General features: G+C 47.7%; 1 protein-coding gene across 5 annotated transcripts in view; it reads right to left on the bottom strand.

The window, feature by feature from the left end:
• The window catches only part of cac (calcium voltage-gated channel subunit cacophony), a 179,534-nt gene that overhangs the window by 171,780 nt on the left and 1,496 nt on the right, over positions 1–6,258 (bottom strand). The gene's annotated exons all lie outside the window — the stretch shown is intronic.

Below are 6,258 nucleotides of genomic sequence, written 5' to 3' on the forward strand. Positions count from 1 at the left end.
TTCTCCGCTCGAGGAAACAATCGGGACTACCGTCGTTTCGCGACTGATATATCACCTCTCTCGCGGTAGAAACACGGAGAACACTCCCTTCTGAATGTTTAAAAATCACATAAGTATACTTCTGCAATTACTTGTTGCTCGGTACTCGTCGCGTATTCCGGAGAAACGAGAGTAACACTCGAAAACGATTTTCCGAAGGAATCGCCTGCAGACGATTGGTAAGAGTAAAGCTCTATTTTTCACCATTTTTGAGATCAAACGTTCGTGTTTGTACCGAGTTGCAAATAAACGATTTAACTGCGGATACATAGTTTCCTTATGCTCTAGTTTCCAAGCGTCCGATACCAAAATTGGTGGAATCTGCGGAAGGCTCCGTATTCTTTGCAGAACGCTCGCCCGCAAAGGGCTAATCCAATCCCGCCGGAACGCTTGGCACGCTGCAACGGCACGCATTTTTGGCACACGTCGGGGGGAATTGTTCTGCGCGAATAATCAAACGGTTGCGAATCCCGGTCGCGTAACCCGGAAACGCAGGGCTCGCACGCGAGGGGTTGATGACAATGCGCGGGCGGCCGCCTCCGTCGCAGCCTTACATGTGCCCGATGGTGATTGTATAGATTCGCGGCGGCTTTGTCAACGGATGTCTATTCGCAACGGGTGGAATCGAAGTACGCTACCCGACAGGTCTCCGCCGCGATCGATGAAACTTTCATTGAAATTCCGATAAGTGTTCCCCTCGCGGCCATTTTCCGGTTTGCGGTTTCATCGGCGCTGTCGCTTTTTCGATTTGTTTTTCATGGGCCGGGGAGCATATTCAAGCGGACGCTTATCAAAAGCATCGAATCGCGATTCACCTTGCTCGGGAAACGAGTCGACGATTAGCGTATTGATCGTGGATCATTTTGCACGCTTATTCGTCTCGCGATCGATTTCTCGACTTCGACTTGCTCGAGGATCTCTATTGAAACTGCTAGAGCCTTCCTTACATTGTCGAGTAATTCATGGATTAATATTACTTCAACGATCGTAGAAAATTTCTGATCGACGTGCAGAAGAGGCTTGCTGCGAGCAACGATACTCATTCTTTCCCGACACTCTGTATTCTCCGTGTCGACGCGTGCAGCGTTAGTCCTAACCCTCTGATCCAATCAGACATCGACTGACAATAGCGAGAATCGCGCTTTATGCCTCACGGAGCGCCGGAGAGCAGTGAACACGGCGAAACTTGGGCCAGAAAAAGCGGAAAGTCGAAGCCACCATCGCGACCTCGTAAAAGACGAGTCGCTTATTCTCTGGAATAATTCTCCTATAAGCAACTTCGAAATAAAACTCTATCGTTCGACTATCGCCTATCAACGTTTCATTCGGATATCTCGCACAGCGTTAATCCACATTATAGCCTGATCTAACGTAATTGCACGGTATACAATTCTATCAGTCTCAAATCTACCACCGCTGCTACGACCCCTTATCGTAGTAGTAATAGTTAACGTATAAACTCGAAACTCGTTTCCCTCGGAAACGGGGGACCATTGTCAAAAGAGTCATGAAGCTTTCTCATTTGCAGATACGTACTATAGCATGCATAGGGTTCCATTCAAAAGGAAATTTTTATGTTTGGCCCTCTCCTCGTAAGATCCTCGGCGAGCCACGCTCGCCGAGGTAGGCCGCCTCTAGACTCCTTCTCGAGGGACACGATTTCGATTTCGTTCGCGACCCAGACCTCCCTCGCCCTTTTATTTCCCGCTCGAGTCGTGCCCCGGTCGCTCTTATCGAGCATCTAAATGACCGCGGGCGGAGGGGAGCGTAGGCACGGCGAAAAATTGGGACGGAATTCGCGTAGAGTGATCTTTATTTAGACCCGATTCGCACGCTTCATCGGGGTCGTTCCGATTATCAGGCGGAGGGATCTTACGGGGCGAGCACCTCGCCGGATGTCCACGAGAAATTACGTGTGCATGCTTAAGGGTTGTACAGCCGCGGCCGAGATCCCAATCGAGGGTGAAAAGCATCGAGTTACGCCGGGAGCACGCATTCCCCGAATAGTTCCTCGTCGCGCGTACAGCGTAGGCGTGTCTCGCGAGTCGAGCGAGCGTCTACCGACCCAGTCGTCTCGCGTTTAACGTGAGTCGACTCGAGATTTCATTCGGAGCTCCCCGCCTCGAATTTGAAAGATATTCCAAGGATTCACGGCGAACGGTCTCCCGGGGAAATCGAATTTAAAGACAAATGCCTCGAGCCGGAGCGAAATCCGTGCTCCTCGGAGGCGACGTCTCTGTCGCGAGAATATTATTCGCAGCTCGATCGTTTATTGGAAAGGACAATGATCTTCGGTTCGCCTCTCCTTTTCCGATTCTCCTGTCGGCTTTCATCGTCGAAGCAACACCCTCGAGCTCGCGGGATAAATCGCGAGGCGATTGGATAAAGAACGCTTCGTTCGCTACGAGCGGCTTTGTACAATCGATAATACAGAAATTAGTTTCCCGGCTCGTAAAACACTCGCAACCGAGTTCCTTTGTTTCGAGGGAAACGAGACTACCACCCCCCTCACCGGCCTCGCCGTCCCTGGCCCGCTCCTTTATGAAATATCCACGGTATCCCGGGGAGGGTGCGCGAGGGAAAACAGGTTTCACCTGGCTCATCAAACGCCGAGCGGAAGGGGTTTAACGCGATGCAAAGGGAATGGAAATGAATTCGCTTCTCGTGACGTGGCGCCGGTCGAGGCGCCCGGGGAAGAGAACATCTTTGAATCGCGAGCGACGGACGACCCCAAAGAACCGCGGCGCCGAGTTTCGGCGGCACTTTGTTACTTTAAGCGTGCCATTTTCGTGCGGGACGAGGAAAGTCTGCGCTCCGCGTCTCGTCCGCGAGATATCGGGGGGAGCGTGACTCTTTCAACGATAAAATACGGAAATTATGGGACGCGAAAGACTCGTTTCGGCGTTGGAATTGGACGCAGTGATTAAGCGGAGACCGATTAATTCCATTTTTCGAATGCTTTTAACGTTTTCGACATAACAGTTTGTCACTGGAAATATTCAACGTATTCTAATATAGACGATATTCTTGGAAACGAAGCTGTTTCCTTTCAGTATCTCACGTATCGATGCATTATAGGAAGCTCGATATTACAAGACTTCGTAATTTCGCTACGTCCGATCGAGCGGTAGTCGCCTCTCGACCGTAAAGGATTAAATTTCGAAATTATCAAGCTTCAACGAAACGAACTCGCGTTCCTTCTAATTGAAATGTTAACGTGCTCCGCGCGAGTCCCGCAGAATTGCAGCGCAAAATCGCAAGTGTTGCGAGTTCGTATGCTACCACGCGAAAACCGTGGACGCGCGATCGGAAACCTCGTCGTCGCCGGTAACTGTCGACGTAAAAATACGTCCGACAATCACCGAGGACGTTACGATCTCGTGAACTCCTCGTCGGACTCGCGTCGCGACGAGAAGAGATCCGAATAAAATTGCTCGTAAAGTAACTAATGACTTCGTGCCGACTTTCGACCGCCTTTTCCCCCCATTCATCCGTTCGCCGCGGCGACCGTTTTATCGCGCCACCGCCTTATCGAGGATTTACTTACACCGAACGGAACACCGAGATTTCGTGCTGCATTTAATCGGCGCGCGCCGAACGGAGAGAGAAAGAGAGCGGAACGAGAGAAAACTCCGCCGACACGGAAATTCGCGTTCCCGCCTTTTTCCCATGACAAGCTCAACCTCCGACCGGTCGTGTCGCGTGTTCCACGCGGTGTTTCGCGGCGTTTTCGCCTGTACCGGTAATTCTCCTCCGCGTTCTTCCATTTTTCGAACAACCTCCGCCGCTGAACACCGCGACAAGCGAAATCACGCGATTCCTGGGGCTAAGAGTAACTTAGCCTTCACAGATTTGCGAGATCGTTCGGAGTAACGGAAGAAACGATGAAAAGAAGGCTGATTAACGAATTCTGGTCAATTCTGTATGATTGGGAAGAAACTGTGTTATGCGTAGAGATATTAAATACTAGGGATAATTGAATTATTCATTCGCGGTTCTCGAATTTAGACGTCGAAGCTCGCAATCTCAATTATGTCGACATTCGACCGTAAATGATTAAGGAGGAAGAGAAGCGTACACGGGTCGACTAAGAAATATTGCAAACGAAACGCTGTGTGAGGACGACGCAATAAATTGACGACACGAGAACAGATTTATCCGTTCCTCGCCACCGTTGGGTCTCCCGATAATTCATTATGCGACGAAATTAATAGGATTCGCGTTGTTCGAGCGAATAAATATACTTTTGTGCCGCCTTTTGTCCCGTTTCCCAATGCTTTTCATCGTTTCCGTTACACCGCGGGTAATTCACGGGAATAAATTCATCGACCGGTTTAATCATTTTAATATCGCTTCTCCCTTCGACGCGATTAACCCGCGAGTTCCTTTCGGAGACGCGACGCGCGGGGACTTCGTGCACGGGGACCGAGCGCGCGCCGACAAAAGCGTCGAATTTATTTGCTTATTTATTCACGGCCAACAGCCTATTTCCTTACAAAGAGAGTGTAAATAAAGACTCGCAAGTATAGCGATCAATGCACAATGTCGCCGTACAAAGGAAGAGAAAAATAGAATCTCGGAGAAAGATAAGACGAGGAAAGTGCGGCTGACGTAGTGGCGAAATGAAAATAGCGATGACTCGAGCAATGGAAAGGCTTCAGAATAAACCTGTTCCTTGTTACTCGTCTTACCGGTATAAAAATTCCACTCGTTTTCCGTAATTAATCGTTAAAGTCCTCTCGGAAGCCAATGCGTTCAAATCCAGGGAACAAAGATTAAAATCAATGTCTTGGTTTCTGATATGATTATACCACATATTCGGAAGCTATAAAGGAAGCTTCCTAATCTAGAGGAAACGACGAACAGAGTAAATCCTTGAACAACTGAAAGGAATACTGTTCACTGCATTCGAATTTAGAAAAATCAGGAAAAATCAAGAAATCGGCTGAACCGCGTCAGCTTCTGAGCGACCTTTCAATTCCATTCAAGTCAATTCTCATAAGATCGAACTCCCGAGGGTGCTAAGACGAAAAAGCCTAAGAAATTAGCACTGTGAAAGAGTAACGCGACCGCGTTAAACGTTCGCCTATCGTAAACTTCGACTCGATTTCGTGGTACGAGCTCTCGGAGGTAAGCGAACGACGCTATCGCGTGTCTCGCGACCCGTTGCTCGCTTTCCCGCTCACCCTGACCCCTACGCCCCCCCTGTTTCCCTTCCTCTCCGCAGTTTTCCCTTTCTCGCCGTTTCAGGCATCGACGTGGCCCGGCCGTGCGAAATGTTTGTCGCCGACACGGCTCAGAAAACGGGAAACAAAGGGGCCAGAGTGAGAGCAACATTGTCCGACCGAAAGAATTGCCTTTCGAATAATTTCGCGTGCTCGGGGATCGTTCGTCCTGTTTGGAGCGGACGGGAGAGCTCCGGAAAAGAGTCGATGGAAAGAGAATACCGGAGTTCCCCAGGAAACTTCGGATTGTAGAGAAATCCGTAAGAAATACGAAAATAGCTCGATTGTACTTGCAAAATACCTGCATATGCGCCGCTGTAAAGATGTGCTCTCTATTTATTAGGTTATTTCAAGTAAGCAGGTAATTTCTCTTATTTTTACTTCTATCGCGTGTCATTTATACGTAATCAACCCCTTGTCCTACAACGAGTGAGTCGTGGTGAACATTTTCAACCTGATTCAACAAATATATGTATATTATTCGGTTCATTCAAATTCAAAGTAAATACTATTACCCTGTAATCAACTATTATACTTAAAAGGAAATGTAGGCATACTGTATGCTTAGAATTTTTCTCTTTTTCCAATAAATTATTAATGACAAAGTAGCCGTATCAGAGTTGAGAAAGAAATCATAGGCCAAGGGGTTAATAAGTTGTGAAAAAACTAATATTAGGAGTGTGATTGCTTTGAGATCCTCCAATTTCAGAACTAACACCATAAATCCATTTACACTATGAATACTTTCAATATGCAGGGTGGTTACGTTATTTCAATTAACACGTTCTCATGTACCACATATGGTACAATTTTTCTAAGAAAATACTTTTACCACCTTGAATGCCATGGGGTCACCGGTGACCCCGGCCAAATCGAATAATTACAATTCAGTTAATTAACATTATAGATGATGCTACCTAATGCTGTGATATTTGACAAGATAAACGTGAAACAATAATAAAACGATTGTTTCACGTACAATATTAAAGTCCAT

This window comes from Nomia melanderi, chromosome 11 (assembly GCF_051020985.1).
Source record: "Nomia melanderi isolate GNS246 chromosome 11, iyNomMela1, whole genome shotgun sequence".
Classification (NCBI taxonomy): domain Eukaryota; kingdom Metazoa; phylum Arthropoda; class Insecta; order Hymenoptera; family Halictidae; genus Nomia; species Nomia melanderi.